Here is an 18344-nt window from a genome sequence, read left to right as displayed (position 1 = left end):
AGGGGCAACAAAAGACTGGTAAAGTTGTGTAATGCTAAAACACACTGCTGGTTACTTGGCAACAGGTCAATAACATGATTGGGTATAAAAAGAGCATCCCAGAGTGGCTGAGTCTTTTAGAAGGAAAGATGGGGAGGAGTTCACCACTTTGTGAAAGACTGTGTGGGCAAATAGTGGAACTATTTAAGAATAAAGCAAAGATCTTGGGGATTTCATCGTCTGTGATACATAATATCATTAAAAGATTCAAAGAATCTGGAAAAATCTCTGTATGCAAGAGAAAAGACTGAAAACTAATACTGACTGGCCGTGATCATCAAGACTTCAGGCAGCACTGCATTAAAAACAGACATCACTGTATGGGCTCAGGAACACTTCTGCATCCACAAATGCAAGTTAAAACTCTACCATGCAAAGAAGAAACAACATATACACAGGATCCAGAAACGCCACCCCCTTCTCTGGGCCCGAGCTCATTTAAGATAAACTGAGTAGAAATGTAAAAGTGTCCTGTGGTCCAACAAATTAACCTTTGAATTTCTTTTTGGGAATCATGGACACTGCGTTCTCCGGGCTAAAGACCCTGCACCTTGTCGTCAGTGCACAGTTCAAAAGCCTGCATCTGTGATGGTATGCATTAGTGCACATGGCATAGGTGACTTGCACATCTGTGAAGGTACCATTAATGCTAAATGATATATACAGGTTTTGTAGCAACATATGCTGCCATCCAGATGATGTCTTTTTCAGGGAAGGTCTTGCTTATTTCAGCAAGACAATGTTAAACCACATTCTGCATGTATTACAACAGCATGGCGCCGGAGTAAAAGAATCCGGATGCTAAACTGGCCTGCTTGCAGTCCAGACCTGTCACCCACCAAAAACATGTGGTGCATTGTGAAACGAAAAGTATGATACGTGAGACCTTCAGCTGTTGAGCAGGTGAAATCCTATATCAAGCAAGAGAAGGAAAACATTCCACTTTTTAAAACTGCAGGAATTGGTCTTCTCAGTTCTCAAACGCTTAGAGAGTGTCGTTAAAAGAAGAGGTGATGAAACACAGTGGTAAACATTCCCCTGTTTCAACTTTCTGAAATGTTTCACTGACATAAAATTCAAAATGGGCATATAATTTTCAGAACATGATTTGCATATCATTGCACTTTATTTTTATTTACATTTTGCACAATGTCCCAACTTTTTTGAAATTCTGAAATTTGAAATGTCCACCATCTATTTTCTTTCTGTTGCTTTTCTCTCTCCTTTCTCCTCCCTCACAGCTGTCTCCTCCTTTACTCTACACTCATTCTACAATTGTTTATTTTCCCTTGGCTAAGCACGTTTTGCTAATCAATGAGCATCTGCTGTCTGCGGCTGCTTTTCCACTGAACAGTGAAAACAGCTTACTCACATGCTTCCCCAGGCTCCTCTCCGCAAGCACGGCTCTGATTACAGTCCATCGAAACAACATGGCACAAACCCTGCACATTCCTGCATTCAATTCATGAAGCTCAGTCTCTCCAGCTTGCACTAATGTCTCTGTCAGCCTTGTAACCGCATCCCCGGATATGTCACTCAGAGCTTGGATTAGGAGTTTTTATTCTTGTTCACACCCCGAGATTAGTGTGCAGGGACAAAGTGACAGCAGCTACATTCTTTGCTGACACTTCCAAACAAGCTTCACCTAAGCTTTAGACAGGTATGTGTAATAACAGTAACACATGGGAAGATGTCTGAGCATCACTGTACAGTTTTTATCCCAATGGAAAAATCACTTTTTGTTCCACTCACAAAGTTGATTGTGATTGACGTTGTGAGTAATGGCTGCTTACTGCAGCTGCATGTTAATATTTTATTGTAGCTGAGTAAAGGGTAAGCTCAGTGGATGCAGTTTAGTATGACATTTAGGAGCACATTGTTTTCAGCATTACGTCAGCGTGACATTAGGAGCACTCATTATCTGTGGTATTAGCACAAAAGGAATTCATTAAAGTAGAACCATAGCCTGGTCAACGTTATTGTCCTGAGCAATCATATCATTGCTTGTTGTTCTGAGAGATTAGACAAGCCTCAACATGCACACATGTATCTCCTTTGAGAAGACTTGAGCTGTGTGACTCCTTCCAGCTGTACATTTACATATATATTCATGCAGAGGGTCCCGAAAGCAGATGTACAGGCATACGGAAGTAGCTGAGATAAAACGTGATTGATCATTAAATGTCATAACGGAACTTGTGACTAAAGATTCTTCTTCTGAAACTTCTAATGGTTCAAGCTGTACGAGTACATGAGAGTTCGTGGAAAGATATTGCTTAGAGGAAGTAACCTATGAAATATGGACTCAGACGGGGTCTTACTGCTGTCTTCAGTGATGGATCACTGCGGTTGAGGCCCACCTGACATGAGAAAACAGAAAACAGCAGCACATTTAAGGACAGAGCTTCATTCAGTTTCAGCCCTAAAGGAAACTGCTTCACTGAATAAACATTCAATGGCTTGCCTCCCACAAGCCAAACGTGAATACTATTCAATTTCACGCAGTTAAATGAATGTGCCAAATGACACAGTAACAACATCTGCTCCATAAATTCTTAGAGACAATGTGCTCAACGTTTTACAAACACTTTAGCCTGTGGAAACATCCGGTTCGGAATGAGCTGAGAGACACTTTAATCGCCCGGGCGTCATAGAAGGCGAGTTTGCGTCCTTATCCTGCGCAATCTGCGATTGTAAAGGCCTCTAGCTTGGATGCCATTGCTGAAAATAGGGAACAATATGAAGTGTTGATTTCCCCAAGGTGTCTTCGTGGATGTTCAGCACCAAGGCTTTATTTCTGCAGCCTGAATAAGCTTTGCTGTGATAAATAGGCTACGATGCTACAGCAAACCTAGCCACAGGCTCCCAAACATGATTCAACTCCCAACCAACCAACTAATCTCCTCTCTGATCATTAGATTACACAGCCCGGCACATCTTCAACCTCTCTGAAAGCCGCAGGGCACCGCAATCTCTGTGTTTGACCCGAGCACTCTTACGAGTTCAGGGTCAAAGCGTGTGCTGGACCACAGTTCAACAAGATATGTATATGTAGTACTGAAGTAAAGTAAACAACACTGAACACATATCACTAACATTTTAAGCTACAGCATGGCAACTTAGCAGTGCATTTGCAAAGCAATGTCCCAACACAAACATGCTCCAAAATTGTAGCTTTAGAGGAGAAGAAAAAACATTCTTAAGTTTTAATAGAACATTATGTAACAAGACTCTATTCCAAGTGATTCTGAACCGTTTCTTTTTGGTCCTTTTATCAACACATACAGTAAAGCATAAATGTATCTCAATTTTTTTATTCTACATCATTTGAAAACAGCACCTGCTCTTTACATTGTGCAAAAAAAATTATGATGAATAGACCAGCAGAAATGCTCCAAAATTATTTGGAATAAAGTCTCTTTGCATAAACTTACATTAAAAGTTATGTGTCATTACATAACTTTACATGAACAGAATATGTCTCATTTTTCCTGTAAAGTTGTCATTTTGGAGATACTCGTTTTTAATACTTCTTTTTTGATACAAGATACAAGTGATTTTGGACTAGTATCTGTTTGGTCCTTTTATCAACACTCAATGTAAAGCATCAGTGTCCAAAAAAATAAATAAATAAATAAATCTTATTGTTTTCAAATGTTTATTTTTCTACATCATTTGAGCTTAGCATTCCTTTACAATGTTTAAAAATGTCAAAGTCAATGGACCAATAGATTGAATAGAATAAAATATCTTTACATTAAAAATTAAAGAATATTTTTACCAGTTTACTTGTTTCATGGCAGCTGCCATGCCCAAATCATGCTGATATATAAAAATAAAAACAACAGTTAAATCCTACATCAGGGGCAATCATCTGCAAAAGTTAAATGGTTATGATACAACAGCAACAAAATGTAAACAACTAAATTGTAATATTCCTGAACAGAAATTTAAAATGTGAAGGATAATCCAGTTCATAGCCCCCCACAGGTACAGGGCTTAGAAGCTGGGATAAAAGGGATAAGGGAAGCTAGCGGTCTAGCTTGAGATATGTTTTCATCTCTTGGAAGCCTGCTTAATTTAAACGTAATCTTCTTTTAATCACTTGAGCATGCTTTGCAAAATGTCACAGTGACTGGGCAAACAATTCATTTTATTTTTCAGAAGAATGGCTGTTAATTACACAGCACACTGCAGTGAGGAACCGGCACAAGAGATCCATCAATGACAGCCTTCTCAGTGGAGATACTTAAATACCTGAAAACTAATCTTGTTCTTTCATTTATGCTTTATAGGAGTGCCACTTATTATTACCAGTAATTGAACATCTGATTATTTTGAGGGGAAAATTTCCTGGTAACTGCATCATTTCACTTACATTTTAATGGCTCTGCTTTCTTTCCAACAGTTAGCTTTTATGAAAATGCCCACAATCGTCATGCCCAAACCTCTGCCCTTCTTTTTAGCGGTACAAAATTTAGATCTAAAAATATTGTCAGTGTACAGCAGGAAGATTATAATCTTTTATGGAATGCTGGACAAGGTTAAGCTCCCTGTTTTTTGGATATGACATCATTTTGCTGTCTGTTTTCTTGTAAGAACTAGTAAAGGGATTTCATGTCATAGCCTCTGTGTACCATTGCCACAAAACAAAACACAGGAATAGCCAATGGGAATTTTCTCCCAAACAGTAATGCGCTCATTCCTGTGGGGGCAAAGAATATCTTAATGTCTATTCTGTTGTAAATATGAACATTTAGACATTGTTATCTATATGAATATCAAAACAAGGTAAATTAAGTGTCTGGACTGAATCTTCTAATGTAGACTAGAGGTTGAGAGAATAAAGTGTGAGCTACAACATCATAGTCTGCAGGCCACCAATGCCTTAAAACTCTGTTTATGTGTGCGTGTGTGTGGGCATAGACAAAATTGCTAGATTACTAGATGAAAGCTAATGGCAGACCCCAAAGTGAGGGAAAATTGTGTATGTGCATAATTTTGAGTGTTTGCTCCTCAGTGTGAGAAGCTCACCTCACTAGACTCGTTATGTATCTCGATGTGATGTTTGTGTTTAAAGGGTTAAAAAAGATATTCTGTATTTCTCTGTGTTTTGAAACAGCTTGCTTTCATATTTATTAAATCCTTGTTCGAAACCTTGCACTTTATTGAATCTTTGCTTTGTGTGTATTACTGCTGGTGATTTTTGTGACTTGGCAGAGATGAAGAAAGATGTGTTATAAATGGGTTACACATTAGCTTTGAGCCGATAACTGACATTTATAGAATATTGTGATAATTTAAATATGATATAATGCAAATTATTCTCTTTCACATGCCACATGATATTTTCTTAAAGCTTTGCCTTTATTTAACCATTCATATTGAACAATAATGCTAATCTATGGTCATTTCACAAAATGCAAACAATAGAAAAGATTGCAGGCTAGACCGGGGTCTCTAGTGTTCTCCGCAGAGGGCCGGAGTGGCTGCAGGTTTTCATTCCAACAAAGCAGGAACACACCTGACCAACTGTTTTAAAGACAGACCAACTGATTAAACAAGTGGAATCAAGAATGTTTCTGCTTTTTTGGAATGAAAACCTGTAACCACTCCAGGCTTCTGTGGATAAAGTTGGAAACCCGTGAGCTAAGCAAACAGAACATCACCAACTAATTAACAGCACACATACATAATTTGAATGCCATTTGGAAAAATTACAATTTAGAGTTCCAGTCTGGCAATGAATGCTGGGATATGTGCAAACAAAGAATATATCAGCTCTGTTCTCCAGTACAGAGTGATATGGACGAGCTTGCACGGAAGACGGGTGCAATATTTTCTTCCAACCAAACAAATGTGGAGAACCACTGGATAATAACAGTAGCATAGTTACAGTTGTACGCAGAGGTTTTTTGATCGTCTAAGTGAAAATAAGTATGCAGCCTCTACAGGGAAACTTTACATTGCAAACTTTAAAACATAAAAATCAATGTGCCATAACATTTGCACAGGCCACAATTAATGTTTCATTTTTTTGTCCTAATGTGCTGAACTCGGCAAACAGTAACTAGGCACTAAAATGTGCAGAAGTGTGTTCTCTGTAGCGAATGTGTTATTTTTACTTAGAAAATCAACTAAACGCCAGTGGCACCCAAACGTTTGTGTATGACCGTACCTTTATAAATTTAATATGTAATATTAGAAGCTAGACCGGGTGGTAATAACATTGTAATTATATTACCATTAGGAAAAATGCGAGCTACAGGGTAAGGCTCTGTAATGCTTACATGTGGTACTTCATAACTGAATTTGGACCATGATGATATTGTTTAGTTCTGCAGGTGATAATCAGTTCTCTAAATTGATATTGCCTCATGTTTACAACATATGAAATTGCATTTTAAAGAAAAAAAACTAAATCATAATAATCTATCTATAAACATTTTTTATTAAAGCATTTTTTTAAGCACAATTGTAACAACTGCACCATAAACTTTAATTGAATGAATAAATGCTCAATAGCTAGCCAGCCCTTTTAAAGTGTCCCTACATCAGAATATTTGCTTATGGCTGGTGTACAGACAGGATGAAAAGGGCAGGAAAAACACAAAAGTAAATTTGCTGTGGGTGTATATGAGCGAGAGCGAGAGCGAGGGAGAGAGGTTTTTATTTTCATTAGTGATTGGGAGCAGTAGCTCATAACCCCAATTTTGTGGATGTGCGACAGCACTGTCTGTCTCTCATCTCAATCAGGGGTGTAAACTATGCTTGTGACTCTAGAGATGGTGGCCAGCAGCATTCAGAGATTTTAAATCTGTATGTAAAACAGTGGAGTCCAGATGGGACCACTGAAGCTGTCTAGTGTGATTTTCTGTGGCAAACATGAAATAAAGCTTGTCCTGTGTTACTGCTTACTTCTGTCTATAAACTGTAAAACATTCATAGGGGGCTGTCATCCAATACACTATTACATCAACATCACAACCTAAAGGTCACATTATCAGAAAGGTTTCTAGAAAGGAGCCAGCTGTCTAGACAGCTGTTCATAGACAGTAGCATAAAGAAAATTAGACCACAGTCAAGTATCTATAAACATAATTACAGGACTGATAAACAATTTTACTTAGTTAGACCACAGAGTTGCCTGAATTGCCAAATTACATACAAACAGGCTTGTAATTCACTTCAGATCCAGATCACTTCATACGCTCCAGATTGTCCAGACTTCGTGCGGCCCAGTGCCTTTACCAATATTTGGTCCTGGAACCACATCTGCACTTCAAAATCTACACTGGCTCTCCATAAAAAAAAAAATTCAATTTAAAACTCTTCTTCTTCTGAAGCTTTTAAAAAACCTTGCTTCTTCCTATTTGACTGATGCTTTACTGATTTACATACTGTAAATCCAACTTCCACTCAGTTGGATTCAGGTTTTCTCTACAGCACCTCAACGTTGTCATCTAACAATTACAAAATGTTACAAAACATTGCATTTTTTATATTCAAAATAGCCATTGTTGATAAGTTATCATTTTTTAGCATCAGGCAAAAAGGACAAAACAGAAAATTATACAGAAACTATGCCATTTTTTTTGGCATTTGGTCTGTACACCCTTTGCCTTTATTACAGCTTCCATTCTTTTCCAAAGACTTGCTTTCAAAATCTGTAGGGATATTTTTCCACACCTCCAAATTTCAGTCTTAGAAGTTGATTGCATTTCTCGTTTCTCATGATCTAAGCAAACCCAAACACATTGAGTGATGTTGAGGTCTGGACTCTTTTTGTCTATTTGCTTTTCTCAGTAACAGCTTCTTGACAGCTTTATATGTGAATGTGCATAACTACAGTGGTGGACAAGACAACAGAAACACCACAGGAAATAGGACTTTAATTTTGAAATTTTTTAATTACTAAATTTCCAAATTTCTTGCACACTAAATAACAGTATGTGTCGCAACATAAGGCGACTAACATTTCAAAGAAGCTCGACAGTTGGTGCCCAAATTGTAAGTGTGTAGAGTGTATAAGCTAGCGTAAGGATCACAAAACTTTGACTGATAAAAAAATTGAATTTCATGCTTTTTCTTATCTAGAAATACTTATGTTAGGAGGAAGCTATAGGATGCCTTCAACCCACAAAAAGCCAGATTCATAATATTCGGCAGTAACAGCACTACGGCAAATTAAATGTGCAGCATGGTGAATAAGAGCTATACATAAAGTTACTATAACTATGGTGGTGATTAGCACACCGCTGTCTTTTTAATCCTGTTTTATTTTCACCTGTGTGAAATTCTCAACAAAGCTACGCATTATAAGAGAAGTGCTGGCAAATAACAGTAAAGATTCTTTATCAGAAAATGCTGTTGATGCTAGATAAAATGACATGTAATATAAAATCATCTTTAAACGTCTTAAAATTCAAGTGTAGGAATAATATTTCAGCATTTAGAATTTCATTTCTGATTGGTAAGAATTCAAACCTTTTTCCAGTTTATTATAACTGTAGTAACATGTTCTACTAACATAAAGTTTAACACAATTATGTTCCACACAACAAAAAATTTAATTGACAGTCATTTAGCCTTTATTTCCTATTTTTCTTGATCAGGAATTCAAAACTGTTCAGGCATTATTTTTTGCCTGATTGCATTGTATTCTGAATCACTTCCAGAATATGTAAATAGAAACTAGCACAGCAATGCCGCAAATCATACAAGTGGTAAAACTCACCAGTAATCCTCATTTATACATAAGAAAACATCACAGTAAATATTTCGGTGCATTTTATGAATCCACCCCATTGTCTTTTGTCAGCTGTTGATGCTGGTTCCATAATGCATGGGCAGTCATTTTTTGGGAGAAATTAAATTCCTACTTGGATTAATATTTGGAAATATATGAGCCTAAAAACATGCATTTGATAGCTCTTGACTGGTTTCATGGGCACCATGATAATATCAAGTACCCTCTATTGTGCTCCCAGTTAACACATTTGAACATCATTCAGCTTTTATAGGCCTTTCTGGAATGTTAAAATGTGAAATAGATTTTTAATTACTCTATTAAAAAAACTGGAGGTTTTCCTTCTTGCAGAAGTAAGGCTATGTAACAGGTTAACTTACATTCAACTAAATACCTACTGAATCCACCTTTATTTTCTGTAACTCTAAACCTAGCTCTAATACTAACCCTAACTTTATCCTCAACCCAAAACCTAAACTCAACCCTAACCCTGGTCCAAATCCTAACCCTAACCACACTCAGTTTCACCAGATCATGCGTTAATAATTCTGTAGATGGCTATAGGGGGCTATAGTTTACTATCCAGATAAGGTGAGAGCCACAAGGTTCAGGAGTGAACTGAACAAGAACAAACTGTTATAAATCGAAGGGCAGCCTTACTCTTTAGATACTAATACATTAACAGGTGTGGTCAAGTTATACAGCTGTAATGGTCTAAATAAAATCTATATGAATGTAGATGGAACTTCACAACAATGGCCATATATGGAGAATAATATGGATGTCCAATACAGCTATATATCTATAACATAGATGTGCTTAAGCCAGAGGGTCATCATTCTTTACAATTTAGGAAAACCTTTCAAAGAGTAGCAGGATTGAGTCTTATTGATTGAAATCTTCTACCTAATGGAATCACAGCCTACTCGTAGATTACCTGCTTTTCAGCTCAGCAGATCTGAGTGCAAAGTACTTGAAAGCACTATAATGCTCTTCATAATGTCCCCCTAGACCAAAAAAGAAAAATGCTCCCTCATAGTTTCCTGCTGACTATGCAGTTTTGTTTGCATAGATTTCAAAGTCAAACACTCTGAGCTGGTAATCAATACATTTAATGAGAAGTAAAACAAGTGTGGTTTCCCAACAACATGAAGCAAGATGGAACTGAGCTTAATGTGAAAATGACGTCAGCCACTTTATGAAGCTCTCACAAAATAAAATGACTGCAGTCCGCACGTCAGGACACTCTATACACTGCAGCAGAATCGTTGTACTTTGCCTGATGGGGTGTATAGCAAAACATACACAGCATGCATTAATTGCCAACAGTAGGCCTGTATTCCTGGGTAGTTGTGGGGAGGAGCCTAAGCCTTATAAGGAGGCCCTCAAGATGGCTGAAGGGAGAGAGGACTGATCACATGTATGCTGTGTTTTAGTTTGTGTTTTAAATCTCTCGTGTTGAGAGTGTGCTTTTGTTTTAGGTATTTTACTGGTACTTCTTTTAACACAGTTTACAAGAGCTTGTCTCTTGTTTTAGGGGAAGTACTTCAGTTTTGGTATTTTACCTGCACACTTTTAACTTTTGTTTTACAAGAGATTGTTTGATTATCTGTCTCACCTGAGGTTTCAAACAGGTAAGATGGGCATGCCTATGCATTCTCATGACGTAGAAGTCTACTCTATCTAGTTCCCTAGGTCAGAGGGTGGGCACCACCATATGTCCTTTTGAATAAAGTGGCCAGGGAAGTCTAGAGTAGTTCGCTTTTGCTTCCTTTTGTAGTTTAGCTAAGTACTTTTTGTTTCAGAATTGGCAAGCATGGTTAGGTTTTGTCTAGTTCTTTTCTTTGTGCCATCCACAGTTTGATTCCAGTGTGGTACTACGTACCATTGCACACCATTTTATTGTGGTTGGTTTAATAAAATTACTTCAAAAGCTCTATTGGTTGGCTCCTCAAGCTTTTAACCCAACATCACCAATTTGGTCTTTTAATGCCACATGTTACTTGTCCCACAGCGCCCTAGATAAAACATAAGGTCGTAACAATTCCAATAGAGTTAATTAAATCATTTCTGCTTAAATACTATATCCACCATATTCACCATACTTATTTGTTATTATTTTCATACTTGTTTGTGTTTATAGAGAATTTAAAGTATAAGCAAATTAAGGAATTTCATTTCTGTTTCTGGTCTGTAATAGAGAGAGAGAGACAGGCAGAGGAAAAGAGAGAGAGAACCTTATTTTTGAAAGGCCCATGTGAAACACGGTTGAATTCAGTGTTATATATCTGCTGAACAGTGAACAGTGTTTCTAATCAATTTTTTAAGCTGACTGCAGGACTGCATATTCTGAATGGTTAGTTACTAACACATACACTGATTATCAAAGCTCTGAAGTGGTGCATCATTCTGTAGTTGGTGTCATGAAAATATTCTGATATTCTGGAAAAAAATTAGTGTTGTTTTCCAGAATCGCTGCTGTCGCATAAATATTCCAATCCCAATACATTTTGTTGTGTGTACATTTTTTTTTCCCCAAGTGTCACTGGACCCTCTAAATTACAAGGTTATTTAGACAAGATACGAATATTGCTACATTTGCACTACAAGCAAGCTAACGCTCCTCCACACTGAACTTGTGTTGCATAAAAGTAAGTCTACTACTATAAATGTATAACACTAGGTCACCATAACACTAATAATAACACTTATTATATAATAATAACATTGTCACCAGTGCTGGGGTAGTTAGTAAAACAAAAAATTACTTTGCTTTTCTGTTACACCTAATCCAAACAAATCTGTACCAACTGCAAAATATAGGCAACAACACAATATTTCTATTTTATTTATAAAGCACTAACCAAGCACAGGAGACATCATTTAAAAGGCAGGTCAGTTCTGCTGCCTTTACTCTGAACAGACAGCCAGTTATACTCAACTAAAGAACGGCTGATGGTGTTTGAAAGCATACATTCACAATTAAAGTCCTCCAGTACCGACATGGAATATCTAGACAGAGGAAATATAGGATTTAAATGTATTGCGCTTAACTAATATTGTTGTCTTAGAAACATATGAGTAACACAAGTTACATAATTCTTATTATGTCAGTAACTGTAATGTAATTACAAGAATTTGAACTGTAATGCATTACACTACTTTGTTTCATGAAAAAGTAATCAGATTACTGTAGCACATCGCTTTGTGCCACACTACACCCAACAGTTTGAGTTTGAAACAACACCAGCTACTTAAACTGCCACACTAGACAAGCTTGCCAAATGTCTGTATGACAAAATGTACAAGCTTTGGAGATTTTTGTTTACCACAGGGCATGATATCATCAATTTTCAAAAACTCCATTTAGTATTCTCACACACCGAGAGATTCTAATATGGGCAGGACACAGACTACAGAATGACAACAACTTCAGAGGACTTTACCCCACCCCCCTCCCCCGACCCCAAAGCACACACAAAAACACCCATTCAGACTGAAGTCAATGCTGATATGCAAGAAAAAAAGATCATGAAGCATCCAGTAAATGTTTTTGCGAGTGAGCTATGGATTGCTCTTCAATGTTCAGTGGCTTTATCTGGTGTTCTAGGCCAAGGCAGGCAATCACATAAGTTATGATAAACCTTAAAAATTTATTAGTATTAGTTCTACTCTGAGCATTTGCATAAATACAGATAAAGGATAAACACATGAAACCTTTCAAAATCCTCCGAAATTCACTCTAGACTGTAGGAGATAATAAACACTGCCCATACAGTCAACAGCTGATTCCCTGAGATGACGTAAAGAACATGGCATATGGCCTCAACCTCTACTTGCTAAACTTCACAAGGTTTAAAAGCTCCATCCTCCACATCAAATAGGTGGTCTGAACCTGAAATGTCACCAAATTACTTGTGGATGTCCCTCAGACATCTTTGTGACCCTCAAAAGATGAAGCGTCTGAGATTTTTTTTTTGTTCAGCTTTTATTGGTGGAAAAAAAGAAACAGCAAAGGAAGCTCATAAATGTCAGTTATCTTAGAGGCAAGCAGTGTGACACCACAGCCAGTCAGACTGCAACATCACTTATGCTACCTTCTAATGTGCCTGGAAGTATACTGCAGCCAAAATGCTAAAAACAAAAATGTACAGGTGCAGGCAGTGGGAGGCATCTAGAGTATGCTGTTATTATTGATCATCCAAAGGAAGGAGTTCATGTGGAAAATGTTAAATTATAAGTCATTTTTTCCCAGCTGTCTTGTTTATGCAAAAACATTTGAAGGGTGTTGTGTTGTACACAAAGTCTAGAAAGAAGTTAGGAATATGAAAAGCCACCGTCAGTCTTCTATCATGACTGCAAACCAAATAAGTAATTCATAACTAAATTTAAACATACATTTCTCGCTCCAAGCACCAGTGTATTATGCTAAGAGAGCCAAACAAAGAACCAAACAGTCCTGCTGAGTGCTTATATAGTGTTTAGTATGCAACAACAAACAGAAACAAACTGCCTTTGTTTCTCCTGTTTAGGATAAGTGCATACTGTTGAGAGAGGGCTATCACATAACCATGGCTGTGTAATATCCAATCTCATCTCGGCTGCTTAGGCTTGGCTGCTGTCTACATTAAACAGTGGGCTCAATGCTGAAATGGAAAAAGTGCCATAATGAAACAATGCATTGCCCTGAAGACTGGAGACAAAATGTGTGGAATCTACTCTATATTGTGTTTTGTTTATTGCATGATGCAATTTTACAAGTACAGTATGATATATGACTTAGTATATTGCTATGCAATAAGGCAGTGGAGAACCCTCAGGGCCTTCTAGGCCTTCAGAGAATTAGTTCTGTGAAGGAAAAAAGCATGTGTCTGTAGTTTTAGGTTCTTTTTTTATTGAATATAATTATCAAGCTTGTTGTATTTAAACTCTGCAAATATTTTTGTGATACTTATGCTTCATCATTGCGTTTGGAAATAAAAAGTTAAACTCCCAATGGAAAATTATCCAATTTATTTTTATTTGTGGTATCTAGGGAGATAAAGCTGAGTGAGCTCTTATTTCGGTTAGGCCTTTAGGAGCTGAACTGTGTAACATGTCAGGTTAAGCACTAACATAATTAGAAACTGACAGGTAAATCAACCAATCATGTGATTTTCTTTGGGATCAATTTTGTAAGAAAAAAAAGTCACTCTAGGCCTACTGGAACTCAGAAACGTCACTGATAGTGAGTAAGAGTGGCAGCTCTATGCTAGAGTGCTGTAATGAAAGAGTCACTCTCAAACTGCTAAAAGGTAAAATATATGCTAATATGTCTGTTACAAGCTTCAAATAAAACATGAAATGCCTTTTACAAACTTCAAAAGCCCGCATTTGATTTTGAACAGCCAAAAAATGTGAATTGCCATTAGCTTTGCGCTAACATACCATTACAATCCCATTGGGATGGAAATTAGTACTTTAGCAGAAGTGTTTTTTCTTGTTTTCGACTGCATTTTGACATTTATGGTCTGATAGTCACAGTTCGCCACTGTGCAAAGAACAAGAAAGGTGGACATTTAGGGCATTAGTACATTAGTAGAAATGATGTAGTTCTTCACTTGTTTTGACTGATTAACTGGTTCATTGATGATCAGTGTTGGGGTACAAAAGAATGTTGGTGTATATATCTGTTTACTATTGTAGTCAACAAAGCATTCTATACAATATTTAAGAAAAATCAAAGAATTTAAATTACTGTACAGGAAATGGCATCTGAGATTCAGATTCTCATCGTAATTCTCTTTCTCTGTCTCTGTGAAACGGCATACAAAAAAGAGGGGTCAATCTTCCATCAGGCTTTTTAATATCTTAATCCTCAGTCACTTATTACTACATGGGGAAAGCCTTGAATGCCACGTACACCTTGTGTAAAAATTTATGTTATGGAAAACATGAAACACCAGAAGTGGAAAGAATTGCCAGGTAAAAAAAAAACATGATGAAACCTAAGCAAGAAAAATTATGTTGGGGAAGCAGTTTAGTAAGTGTTTTGCGTCCAGAGCCTGAATGAACAAGGAATTTGACCATGTTTATTGTTCTTTCCCATTTTTCACAGCTCTACTGATTTCCTGTTTTGATTCTGTGACATTAGCTAAAATAACATCCTCACCTCCCCACTGCTGTAGGCAAGAACACCTTTTAGAACTCAAGAAAGAAAGAAAAAAAGAAAGAAAGAAAACAGCCATTGCTTATTTCTGCTGGATGCTCTACACATTTTATAGCTCTCTGAAAAACAAAATGGATTAGATAGATAGATGATGGGGATGAAAGAACATCTGATAAAAATATAGCAATCCCACTGAGCCCTCAGCAACACTTAATGTATAACAGTGTTCAGCGCTGTTTATTCTATATTTAGCAAATTAAAAGGAACTTGTAAACCAATCCTTCCCCAAAGGCCTAAAATGGGGAATGATTTGGGGAATAAAACCTCATTAGACAAGTGATCGTGTGGACGGAATTCAACCGTTGAAATTCAACACCGAGCAAAGATCATTACTGCCTGGAATTGAATAGTTATGTCACTTTACTGGCAAGGGATTAGCAGTTCCCAGGTTGTTAAGCAGACATATAGCAGCATACAGCCTATAATTTGAATGCAAATCAAGAATCTCACGTCTCTTAAGGATTCTCACTGTGGCTTATGGAATGAAAGTTCCTTTAACATATTATAATACCTCATGGAATAGTTCATAACCAGTCAAATATAAATAACTCCACATATGAGTTTATACAGAAGGAATACTGGTTTCCGTAAATGCTCCGTCCAGTTTACTTATTTATTGTATGAATAATGCATTCAATTTCCATGGAAATGGCAACATCAGGGGCTGAAATGGCATTTGACATTCTCTGATATAAACAAACTCGGCCTCGATCACTGTGGGCTGCTGTTCAAAGCAAAGTGGTTGCAGTAAACACAGAATGACTCTCAGAATATCTCACCAACTTTTTATTTTAAGACTATTTGAATTAATATATCATGTGTAAGCAAAGAGAAATTACCTTAAAAAAAATATCTGTGAGCACATATCATGAACTGAAAAGACATAACAAGATAACTACTTCTTGATATTAAAGCAAACCTTGACTGCATCAGCCACAAAGCTTAATCTAGGACATGGTTGGATCTATGATCCAAGGCACACCTCAAAATTAACACAAAAATGGTTCACTCACCACAGAAACAAGCTTTTGCCATAGCCACCCCAGTCCCCTGACCTAAATCATATTGAAAACCTGTGGGATGAGCTCAGGGGAGTCCACAAGCGTGGACCTTGTAATCTAAAGGCTCTGGAGAGAAGGATAAAGGATTTGGAGAGATTCTGTATGGAGAAATGATCTCAGATCTCTTGCCATAAGTTCACCAGTCTCATTAAGCATTTTATGAGAAGACTTATTATCTTTGGAGAATCTGAAGTATTAAATGAAGGGGTGCTAATAAATGTGACACAAACAGATACAAGAAAAATGTTTACTTTGTGATGTTTTTTCTTTCAATCATTGAACTTCAGATAAAGGTTAGGTTTTAGTTAATGTTTTATATGAAAATGATAAGCATAAAGAATGTTTTTTAGAGCTCAATGTTTACTAGGGTGCTAATATTTGTGGATTGCAAGGTCACATTCTTAACAAAAAGGGTTCCACATAGTACTAAAAGTATTAAGCATTCAGACTGTTAAATGCTAAGTGCTCGTGAAGTACCCCTTTATCAAGAATGTATAAATATTCCGCGACTTTTTTTTTTTTTAACTTTATTCATTTTGATAAAATATATGTGTAACATATGCTTGTCTATCCATGACCATTTCTCATAGAAATAGTTTTTTTTTCATTATAATGTTTGGCATTATCATTCTGAACTTGAATTTTCCCCCACAAAAGGCAAGATTTGTACAGTGATTGTAATAATGTAATAGTTGTGTGTTATGTATACTGGGACACGTTTGCCAGTTAGAATGGAATGACATTTTTTTTCCCCTCATTTCTCATAGGGGATATATCAGACTTTTTTTTTTTTTAGTGGTGTGTACTGTTGTGCCTTATAGTTGTGTGTGACTTTGCAAACATAACACAGATTACATTTCTTCGCAGAGGAAGATAAATCCTTTGATTTCACACTTCTGTCCCACAAAAATCTGCGTACCTACTTGATCTCGAGCCAGGAAAAAACACTCCACATCTCACAGCTGTATGTATGGAGATCAAGAGACATGTATAGCTTGGTTATGATCCATGTACTGAACACTGGCAGGGACCAAAACAGAAGTTGGGGGGTGTTGGTAATCCTGCATTTTATATAGGAATCCTTGCCAGCTTGATGTAAGTTTGAGTTGAGTTTGATGTTTAATAAACATATGCTACAAGAAATATAAGAGAGCCAGCATGCGTATCTATGTGATATTTAGACACTGCCTCATTGTATTGAGCCTTGGCTTCCAGTCTACTCCCGTCCTCCTGCTCTTCCACTCTCTGTCCCTGAAACTGCTGCCAACTTTACTCTTTCTCTCAGCCCAACATTCACTTTTGTGCTTTCTTTGAGAAATGCAGAATACTGGTGTTCCTTTGAATTGTCACTAAATAACTGTCAAACATTAGTTACGATTGGGTGCTCCAAACAACCTTTCTGTACAGTTTACAGTTGACAATGTTTGCAGTAGCACCTTCATCACTCACATGCTGCTTTATGTGACTTTGGAGGGTGTTGGACTTTGGAGGATGTGTTCAGTATCCAGTATATTTTTATCACATTCCTCATTCTGCCTTTTCAGGTATGTTTTTTTTTTTGTTTGTTTGTTTTAATACAGTTAAATAATTTTCTATGGTTTAATTTGATTTGATATTTGCTTCATATTTTTAGAATGAACATAACTCTAACTCTAATTATTTGTAATTATTTGTAACTGCTCTTTGTTCTGTAGCACAAATAAAACCACAACAAAACTGTAGGTTTTCTCTTTTGTAGGCTTTATATATAAAGTATGTATGTAACTTATATCCCGTCAGAATGGCTGGACAGCAGAAGAATGACAACAAATAAGTTCATAATATGGAGGGCAATTTAGTCATACACTGGGGACAGAGACATGTCCCCCTCACTGTCTACTGTGGTTGCAAACCGAGTGTACAGAGCAAGTGTGTAGTGTCAACAGTACATATGTCACAATAAATGTTTGTGAGTGTTCATCTAATGTGGGTCTGGTGCTTCTTGCATGAAAATAAATTTGAACAAGGCCACCAAAGCAGCTCTGAGCTACAAACACACCGACATATGGTGGAGAGGGAGGGAAGAGGGGAGGGAGGGAGGAGGGAGAGGGAGAGAGAGAGAGAGAGAGAGAGAGAGAGAGAGAGAGAGAGAGAGAGAGAGAGCACATAGCAATCACATTATAACTTTCACAACCCCATCAACAGACACAACAACTCATTCGAATAACAGCCATACATAATTCATGCTGAATAGAACATGCACGGATTGAATGTGCAATCACACACTTTATCAATTTGACCCTGTGCA

Source organism: Colossoma macropomum, unplaced genomic scaffold, assembly GCF_904425465.1.
Source record: "Colossoma macropomum unplaced genomic scaffold, Colossoma_macropomum, whole genome shotgun sequence".
Taxonomy (NCBI): domain Eukaryota; kingdom Metazoa; phylum Chordata; class Actinopteri; order Characiformes; family Serrasalmidae; genus Colossoma; species Colossoma macropomum.
The sequence above is the reverse complement of the archived record's forward strand: the minus strand, read 5'-3'. Positions refer to the sequence as shown.